Source organism: Triticum dicoccoides, chromosome 2B, assembly GCF_002162155.2.
Source record: "Triticum dicoccoides isolate Atlit2015 ecotype Zavitan chromosome 2B, WEW_v2.0, whole genome shotgun sequence".
Taxonomy (NCBI): Eukaryota; Viridiplantae; Streptophyta; class Magnoliopsida; order Poales; family Poaceae; genus Triticum; species Triticum dicoccoides.
The window spans coordinates 345,249,614-345,260,143 of NC_041383.1; the positions used below are offsets into that span (position 1 = coordinate 345,249,614).

Here is a 10,530-nt window from a genome sequence, read left to right on the forward strand (position 1 = left end):
GCGTCGCGCACGGGGGCTCCGATGGGCCAGCTCGCTCGCTGCCTCAGCAACCACATACAGCTAGCGACGTGGCGCATGGGGCTCCTCCACCACCTCCGACCCGGGGCGCCATCATCGAGCCAAGGCGTATGGCTCCACGATGCGCCCCACAGCGCCCGGCGCCGGCTCGGGATGACGTGAGCTGCCAGGTGGTGCCGCGTCCCCAAGGAGAAGCGCGCGTGCTTCCAGCACCCCAGCACCAGGCTCGCGTGCCGCCACAGGAGGTGGTGATGCGCGTGCACCAGGATCATTTTCCACCCCCTCCGCGACCCCGGTGGCCACGACAGGATGTCACGCTTTCACTCCAGAGCTCCGCAATGTCGTCTGGCCAAGCAAGTTCAAGCCCGACCTGCCTCCGAGCTATGACGGCACCGCCGACCTTGCCGAGTTCCTGCAGCTCTACGAGCTGAGTATCAAGGCGGCCAGCAGCGACGAGAAGATCATGGCAAACTGGTTCCCGATGGCCCTCAAGGATGGCGCGCGTTCTTGGCTCCTGAACCTGACCGAAGGATCGGTTTCTTCCTAGGAGGAGATGCACAGCCACTTCATCGCCAACTTCCAGGGCACTCGTGACCGCCGGCCGGCCACGGGTGACCTGCGATGTATCAAGCAGCAACCCAGAGAGACCCTGCAGAAGTATATCCAGCGCTTCAACAACGTTCGCCTCAAGATTCCCAAGGTGTTCGACGAGGCCATCATCTCCATGTTAACCGATGGCGTCTGCGATGTCAAGATGAAGGAGGAGCTCGCCATCCACGAGGATCTCTGCACCGCTCTGGACATGTTCAACATGGCGAATAAGTGTGCAAGGGCTGAGGAAGGACACCTCTCTCTCCTCGAGCTCCCGATGCTGATGTATAAGACAAGAAGACCAGACCAAGGACGTGATGCGCAAGGGGCCAGTCGTGCTTGCGGCCGAACCAGAGACGAAGCGCGGCTGCGACCACCCAAGTCATCCAAGAGCAAGCGGCCGTTCTGCGCCTTCCACAACGTTTATAGACACAACACCAGTGACTGCCAGGAGCTCAGGGCTCTCTGCGACGGGTGCCTCGGTCGACACCCCGAGCACAACGATCGAGGATACAATCGCAGAGGTGGCTGAGGTGGAGGACGCTGGGATGGACGCGACCGTCGTCAGGAGTGGCACGACCAGCCTCGTGAGGACCGCTGGCAAGGCCAACCTCGTGAGGACGACTGGAGGGAGCAGCCTCGTGAGGATCGACCTCAGGGCAACACAACTTTGCCTCCTCTACCTCCACTGCCGAGGAGGAATGAAGACCACCACTAGGACGAGGGGACTGGGGGCTTCCAGGAGCCTCGGGCCATTGCCTGCATCTTGGGCGGCTCACAGGCCCCGGCTTCCCACCGCATCTTCAAGCAGTTTGCGCGCGAGGTGAATGCAGCGCTCCCCAAGCCTGAAGCAACTCGCCCTCTCAAGTGATCCAAGTGCGCCATCACCTTCGACTCCTCAGACCGGCTCAAGTGCGCAGCCACCGCTGGCGCGCTCCCCATGATTTGCTCCCCCGTCATCAGCAACATGGTCGTCACCAAGACTCTCATCGATGGCAGAGCAGGACTCAATGTTCTCTCTGTTCATACATTCGACAGGCTCCAGGTGCCATACTGCCAGCTTCACCCCGCCAAGCCATTCTCAGGAGTGACCGACGGATCGACCCACCAGATCGGGCAAGTTCGCCTCCCTATCACCTTCGGAGAGCACAACAACTACCACACCGAGCTCATCAACTTCGACGTCGCCGACATCCGCCTGCCCTACAACGCCATCCTAGGGTACCCAACACTTGCTAAGTTCATGGCGGCCACGCACCACGGCTACAACATCCTCAAGATGCCAGGAAGCAGCGGTATCATCACGGTCGCCTGTCAAGAGAAGGATGCGGTGTGCTCCCTCGAGCGTGCCTTCCAGGCCACAACGATCGAAAACCTCGTAGATGAGGACGGCGCCCTCCTCCCGAGGTCGCCCCAAGGCAAAGAAGCTGCAGCGGGGACAGGGGTCTCGTGAGGGAGCATCACTCGAGGATGCAGCGCTGAGCCTTGCGTCTCTAGACGTGGCACCTTCACCCATCGCATAGGAAGGCACGCCCGACGCTCCTCTCAGGCTGGGCTCAGGGGCTCTCCTTTGGAGGGCCTCAGATCTGGCCAATGTCTTGAGAGTGGTGCTCAGGCATCATGTGGAGGCGCTCTTCAGAGCACGCTTCCCAGGAGAAGGCAGCAGGCGTGAGGCACCAGGTGTTCAGGAGTTCATCAGCAAGGCAATCAAGGAGATTCAGGAAGAAAGAGTTCTGCAAGGCGATCATCGCCTGCCGCGTGGCGCAGCTCACTGCCCTAGCGACGGTAAGGAGTTCCGCGTCTGCATCGACATTGTAACGCCTCGGATCCGATGCGCTAAGTGTCTTCCAGCTATTCGTCGTTGTTGCCATGTCATTTTCTTGCGTGTTGCATTTTTCCATGTCATCATCTACATTTCATCTGCATGTTTTTCAAAACTTGCATCCGTTCGGGTTCCCCCGTTTCTCTCCGTTGTCCGTCCTGAGCACAGACACACTCGCACGCACCCGTCGCCCCTCTCAGACCTTGTTTTGTGAGAGGGAGAAAAATGTTCTCGGAATGGGCCGAGATTTGCCGAGTGGCCTTGGTATAGCACGGGTAGACCGCCCGTCAAATTCCGTTCCATTTGGAGATCGTTTGATGCCCCAACGGTTAACCGCGTAGCCCGAAACACCTTTCTCTTTGCAGCCTAGCCTCTCTTCACCACATCCCATGAGCCCATCCAAACCCCTTCCATTCTCTCGGTCGTTGGGTCACGATCGTGTGGGTGAAAACCGCTCCCCAATTGGACTCTCCTAGCTCCCTCTACCTATATACTAGTGGACCCGTTGCGCCAAATGGCGCACAGACCTGCTAATTCCATGTTAGCGATGAAAAAAAATCCATGATTTAGTTGATTTTATTATGGACAAGCACATATGTCCACAAATTTAATCTCTCTAAGTTGGGGAAAACGGGGGCTCGCTGTCTACAATAGATGTATATACACATTTAAATTTGATAACATAGAGTTCTATTTGAAACAAAATCTATGTAAAAAATCTATCCCCTTTAGTATGAAACAATAATATTTTGTTGTCTACAATAAGATGTGTATACACATTCTAATTTGGTAGCATAAAGTCCCATTCAAAATCATGCCACTGAATATATGTGCATCTTTTTGAATCCATGTGCGCATTGTAAAAAAATATGTATTAGTTGTTTTTGTTGTGAGAATGCACATACGGTAACAAATTTAACCCCGCTTAATAAAAAAATATAGGTTTGTTATCTACAATATGATGTGCATGCACATTTTACTTTGGTAGCATAGAGTCTCACTCAAAATCACATTGCATTGAAAATATATGTATTGTTCAATAGTTTTATGTTTTGTTTGAGCAAGTACGCACGATAAAAATTTAGACCCTTCTATATAAAAAATACATGTCTTTTTGCCTAAAAACATATGTATACTTAACACCATGTATTAAACAAGTTAAAGAGGCCTTACACTATTCTAAAAAGAGTAGTGTTTCTATCAACTTTGTTTTTGTGTGTTTGAAAAAAGAAAGTATTTATGTGTCACTTAGACGCACGTATATTTCAAAGCAGTCGTATGGCAGCCAGCTTGGCCCATGAATCGAAAGACTCATTTATCTCTTCTTCCTCGGCACTTATTTATCCCTTCTTCCTTGGCAGATTTGTTCGGCGAGACACAAAACTCCAGAGTAGTACTTCCATCATCTCAATAATTGGGATGGATATCATCCACTACAATGAAGAACAATAACATTTCTCTATATCTTGAACAATAATAACATCATTTACAATACATTTGATCAAGCGACCAATTAACAGAAGAATAATAAAATTTCTCTATAACTTGAATTCTACATATGGGATTATTAAGATATTGACTTGTATGGATGACATCATTCGTAACAATACATATGCCTTCTGTTTATTTGCTTGAAAAAATGTCCATCACATGAATCAATCAAATAGGAGGAACTGGAGAGTATTTGAAACCGAAAAAAAAGAATTGATCCTAACGATGTGTAGTGCAGTAGCTTTTAGGCTATGTTTGATAGTAAAGTATTATAAAAACTGAAGTATCAACAAACCACAGTAGCATGTAGGTATAATATACCGTGGTTTTGACAAAACAGAGTATTTTGTAGTATTGGTTTTGACAAAACAGAGTATTTTGTAGTATTGACAATACACCGGACCTGTTTGGTGCAGCGATGTAAAATCAGTTACAGCGTTAACAGTGCAAACACGTCTGGTTTTCCAGCGAAGCTAGCCATTGCATGCAGCAAAGTGATTGGCCAAAGAACGGCCATGCACATGACGATAGAGCAGCGTGTTACCATCAGCATGCATAAGAAAGAAAGCTTGCACGAGTGCGTTTGGTTGCAGGGCGGTCATAAATGGGCTGGGATCGTTCAGAAAATAGACATGTTTGGTTATAAAGCACATGAATGGTTCGAACCAAAAAAAGAGAATATGCCATAAAGATGCTGAACCGTTCCACCCAATCAAATCGGTCGAATCAAATGGCCACCCTTTGCATGCATGACTATGTGAGCATGACTGGTGGTCCCGTCCTAAATAATTAGCTCACCACTTATATTCAGCCAAACACATGAATTGAATGGTTCAATCCCAAAAAAATTGAACGGTTCCAACCCATTCATACGACACCTTCAACCAAACGCATCCTAAGTGAACTCCACTGAACGGCCATGACCAAAAAATCGTTGGGCGGCACCAAGCGGCAGAGCTGCACGAGGACTGGCTGCTTGGCCATCTTACGCATCTGCGGCGGAGCTGCACGTGTAGCAGATGGGACAACGGCGAGCCATGGAGAGAGGCCTACATGCAGCAGGGATCTACAAAGAGCACAGGGCGGCGGCCGCAAATAATTTTTGTAGAGGGAGGCGAGTCAGCAGGGAAGAAGTTGACGACGTGCGACATCGTTCTTTTGTCTGCTCTGTTTTTAAAAAACAGGTCTTGGGTTCTTTTTATAAAACAGAGAAAAAACAGTGTTTTAGCAAATACTATAGTATTAAAATCACAGTTTTTAGGGCAACCAAACAGCTGATTGTAAATAAAATTGTGGTAGTCTGAAAAACTGAAGTATTCTCGAAATACATAGAAAATACTTTACTATCAAATAGGGCCTTAAAGCCTCTGAATTATTTTGCTTCTACTCCACCAGGAAAGGGCAAGGCTTCAAGAACCAAAAGACACCACTCGAGCTCTCTTCGGCCTCATAAGCCCTGTTGTTGTTAATATCCTTAACCCCAAATTGTTGCCTCTTAGCATCTTTGTTGTTCTCATGATCCTTATTAGGTGTCAGCTTATCCCGAAGAAAAGGCAGTTGATGCCACTAACTAAAAAAACACCCTTAAGAAACACAATCAACTAAACCTTGAACACAAGTAGGCCTAGAGCTAGAAAACAATACATCATATTACCAAACAAAAAGCAAGTAGAAATATCAAATTGAAGCAGGACTATTTGAAAACCAAAATGCAGGCCAAGTAAAATAGAAACATCAGTGATTTTCTCGACCTCACACGTGAGAGAGCAGTAGGAACATATAATTGCCCTCTGGGTAAACACTGGACTCTTTAAGTAGAGCAAACAAAAGATAAACCTGTACATTACTTTTATTTAGTCACAACATAGCACAAGCATACTTAATATCCTGAGCATAAGCGTGACTACCAGCAACATATGAGGATTTGACAAATGCAAGATACTACAACCAATTTTAAACTTTGCACAACTTCATGAATATACTTAATATCCTGGCAGCACTATATCCATACTACTTGAGGAAGTAAATAATCAAATGAAACTCACACAAGGGTTGTATGGTTTTATCATTTCCGCTTTATAATCCGAACAAAACTATATAGTTGATCTGCAAGTAATTGCATGACATGACAATGGCTTCGACAAATATCCAACTTTTACAACATGAACACATATTTATCGATTACAGTTAGTAATGGGAAGTGATGGTAGCTCACTCTATAACATCGTCCACACCAGGAAAAGATAGTAAAGCAGCCAGATCCCATGACAAATAGGATATGTAAAGGTTGGAAAGAGAACTATATAGAGAACAAACTTACATGTAAAGATGTGGCATGGCCTGTGAAAATGGAGTAGTGTGATGTCGCACTATTGGCTATCACTATACAAAAACTGCTGCAACAACAAAAATAAAAACTGAAAAATTGTATTTATGCGCAGTATAATGCCTGACCATCAATATTTTGCATCAAATCTTAGCAAATGCTCTAAATACATATATCAGGAAGTTCTTCTAATACTCTAGTAACATAATCTAAATTACCCGATGTGGAATCCTTCAGAACTAATCGATCGACATAAAACCGGTGAAATCAATAACACAACAGAACAATAATTGAATGCTTAGTTTTCTTAAAGGTGTTTTTATTTACATATCTAAGGCCATCCACGCATAACATTATCAAACTATAAGAATCAGTATATCACACTACAAATTTATTTAACTTGTAATGGAACTTCAACAAACATATCAACTAACGGCAACTGGTGTATGCCATGCAATGAAAATTGCACTCTGGCAGAGCAATGACATAAAAGAGACCATACTCAATTTGGGTGACCTCGACCAACAAACTGTCTTCATCAGACAACAACTTTGCGAATGACAAAACATACAGACGACAAATGGGTGGCTTGTTAAGACACAGGGACACTATTTGATAACATTAAAAAAAATCCAAATCAAGCAGTTGAAAGGATAAATGATGGTGCGAGGTAACTCAATGTATATCATTAGTTCTTCAAATAATAGATCTATAGAGCAGCGAGCAAATCTAGAACCACAACTCTGAGAACGCCAATATGCCATATACACAATTAAAACCATGGAAAAACCTACAGTAGCAGAAATAACCACCATATATTGTCTGTTTAGAGAAACCTACTCAAGGGTGGTAATCTCTAGCATTTAGGTACCTACAGTACTCGCATCGATATTCATGAGCCAAAAAGGTGGAGAGATAAATTAATTTTAGTGGGGACTAATTGGCAAGATGCTGCAGCTGCCATACATACAACAACTAAGTACCCTTGCATGGATTGTATGCCGCCCAACTTGAAACAGATGCCCACGCCACGCGCCAAATCAAGCAAAGGAACAAAGGACTAAAAAAACTACATGCCTGGTTAGACCTCCTGTACATAACGAAAATCTGTTCTTCCAAGAACAAGATGCTAATATACTTTTAGAAAATTGACGGTGAGACCATGCAGTCACAAAGAAATGGTATGGTAGCAACTCTGTACAACCTGCTATTTAATTATTTTCCTCCTCTCAAGCTACAATTTTGAACACAACACAACGATCACCAAAGGAACGTGAGACATTCAGGCATCCAATAGCTCCAAAGTGGGCACAAAATTACAGTTGTAGACTGGAGGCTATTGATTGTCAAATTATTTATTTTTCCATGGCTTGTGAAAATCTATATTAGTGCAGCGTCACATTGTTGGTACAGAAAAGGCTGGTGCAATTATGAAAATAGAAACTGAAAACTTTGCGTATGTGGAGCATAGTGCCTAGCCACCAATATTTTGCAACAAACATCAGCAAATTCTACAAATACACATATCAAAAAGTTCTCCTAATATTCGGTAACATAATCTAAAAAGGTTAAACCAAGTCATATAAGCTCACCTTACGTGATCAATAGCATCCAACCGTGTAGCTTTATCATGGGTACTGTTCGACACCGGACTTTAAAGCATAAACATATGTTACTACATTTAAATCTCTGTCGCTGATTATTTTTATGGAAATATATAACACCCTCTGCCAAGGATTCTAGAAACTAAAAGAAAAGAATGTCCAGTTTGAGCTCTTCTCTATGCGTATCTTATATTTCCTATATGGAACCGTTGTCGGAATTATGACATATCTCATAATTTTAATGTAGGGTTACTGCACTGCTCGTCTGCTTCTTTACAAAAGTTAAACTGATACATTATCCTTGCTAAGTTAATTCCATGAATCATATAATGCTTGCTAAGCAACGTTTTAGAAGCAAACATGAGGAAAATGCTTGGGAACAGGAAAAAATACCTTCAAAAAAATCAATGTTTCAACATTCGTGTTGATTCTTGTAAACCGAGATTCACAATTTCTGGGACATTCTGCAAATAAATCAATCATCCGTACCCAGGATATATCAAATACTTCTGCATGAAAATGAAGAAGAAAAACATGGCACACATCATTCATTCATAGAGCTTAAAACATGCTAGAAGGTGACAAAAGTATGTCAGATTGACAATAAATAACAGATAGCTCCATCTGTATCACTGTTGTTGGGACTATCAAAATTAAAATTCCATGTCTTTAAGAAAACTGACAAAGCTTGAGGGCCTCTTAAATACGAAGAGAGGGCATGTGCGGAGAGGCCATACATACTGATTAAGAAAACTTAGCAACCAGACTCCTTCAAGGAGAGGTGGGGGCATGGTCATGGGATTTGGGCTCAGGAGCAGTAGGGCTGCATGATCAAAACAAATAGAAGATTTTCTTGCATGTTTTACTGCTTGGTTATTCAATAACTACAAAGTAATTCAAAATCTAAAAGCAAGCTAACGTATATGGTTGCTACAGTATGCATTGCCATCTTCCATTTGCTCGCTGCAAATACAAACTTGGCATTCACATAAAGTTGTTTCTTGCAAATCCAAACTTGGCATTCACATACGTATTTTTTTTCTTTCTTCCCTACAGATTCTTCTACCGACAAAAGAACTTAGGCATAGAAATAACCGCCTTCTTTAGTCGAGAGGCCATTCACATGAGCTTCAAATGCCAGAACGACGAGAAAAGCGGGAAAGATCAACGAGAGGAGTAACACCCAGCAGCAGGAAGCAAAACTGAAGAAAAAGTATGTTTCGACACAAGCGTTTCATCAAATTGCTTAGAGACAAGTATGGGAAGAGCCGTTTCACCTCAGCGTTGAAGGCAAGAACTCCTGGAAAGGGGAATGCGGAAGAGATCACAAACCTGCACATGAACAAAGGTAGAAAGGCTAAATACCACGAGGAATAGAGTGCCCAATAGAAAGGGGAGCAGACAAGGAACCAGATTAACTGACGAACGGAGGCAGCAGAGTAGTGCCACAGAGGATGGCGTCAAGGGGGTTCGTTCCTTAGTGTGGAACCAGCTCGGTCAACTCATCACAGCTAATCACGGCCGCTGCCCCCGTTCACACCGCTACCATCGACGGCAAGGAGGAAGAGGCTGGCGGAGGAGGCGAAGCAGGGCAGGGTCCAGCAACGAGGGAGGAGGACGATGGTTTAGAAGAGAGAGAGAGGGGAGGAGGAGGATGCGGGCGGAGGAGGCGGAGCCCAGGCATGGTGGAGGAGAACGGGGGAAGGGGCGCACTGCTCGGAGTACTCCGGCTCAGGATGGGTTCATCCTTTCTCGTGCGTGCAGAAAGGTGCGGAAGAAGGGGAGAAGACGCCCACGCCATCTCCCCTCTCTCCAGTATCTAACATCGAAGCTAGAAAGGTAACGACCCACACACCGACGTGTGGGACCAGAAGCCAACGAGGCCTACCCTTCATAGTGCGTGGAGCGGATGTGTATGCGCACAGAGGGGTGTGTACGCGTTAGTCCATCTTATCTCTCTCCTCTGAAAAACTCCACATCGCAGACGCGCTGTGAGGATGCTGATGAGCGTCTGTTTCTGAGGTTGTCGGGTGGTCCTTACTCACTTCTGGCCCTACATGTCTGTGGTTTGATTGCCTTTCGTTTGCGTCTCATCTGCATTTTGAGAGAGCGGTTGCACTGACAGCTGCATCGTGCGCGCCAGGGTTTGGCCAACCGCTCCACGCGCGCCATGTGTGGGACGTGCGTCCTGTCAGACCATCTCTCCTTCCTCTGTACAAACGCCGGACGTCCACGCGCACACAAAATAATTCATAGTAGAAGACTGACAGGTCGGACTAGAGAGAAGGTAGGCCCACTTACAGCGGCACCATCCAACCAGCCATGGGAGCGAGCAACAAACATGGAGGAGAGCGACGCACGCTCGCGGCGAGTGTGGAGAGGCGCGCGAACATCGAGGAAAGCTTGACCCAGCCTATCTACACTCGCCATGAGCCCACAGGTCATTCGCCCCTGCATTTTGACCAGGCAGTGAAAACAAAACGCAACACAACAAAGTAAGATCCAACGCGAGGCAGCGTGCCAGAGACCCAGCTGACTAGCATCGAACGGCTAACGAGCAATGCGATCGAGGGAGCCTTCTTCATGCGAGTTGGTCAGCCTCATTATTGTTTTAAATATGCTTTTCCCCTTTCCAAATCATGGATGAAACCCCAACCTCCTTCCACCTCGCGCCACCG

At 45.9% G+C, this 10,530-nt stretch overlaps 1 long non-coding RNA gene across 3 annotated transcripts; it reads right to left on the reverse strand.

Moving 5' to 3' along the window:
• Positions 1–4,717: 4,717 nt before the first annotated feature.
• On the reverse strand, positions 4,718–9,756 carry LOC119363663. 3 transcript variants are annotated; one of them, XR_005174268.1, is made up of 3 exons: positions 9,263–9,756; positions 9,130–9,184; positions 4,718–8,361 (listed from the first exon to the last, which is right to left on the reverse strand). It is a non-coding gene; the product is annotated as an uncharacterized LOC119363663 (long non-coding RNA). The 3 variants fall into 3 exon arrangements; XR_005174266.1 differs by having other exon boundaries at positions 9,272–9,753; XR_005174267.1 differs by having other exon boundaries at positions 4,718–8,316; positions 9,272–9,750.
• Positions 9,757–10,530: the final 774 nt, after the last annotated feature.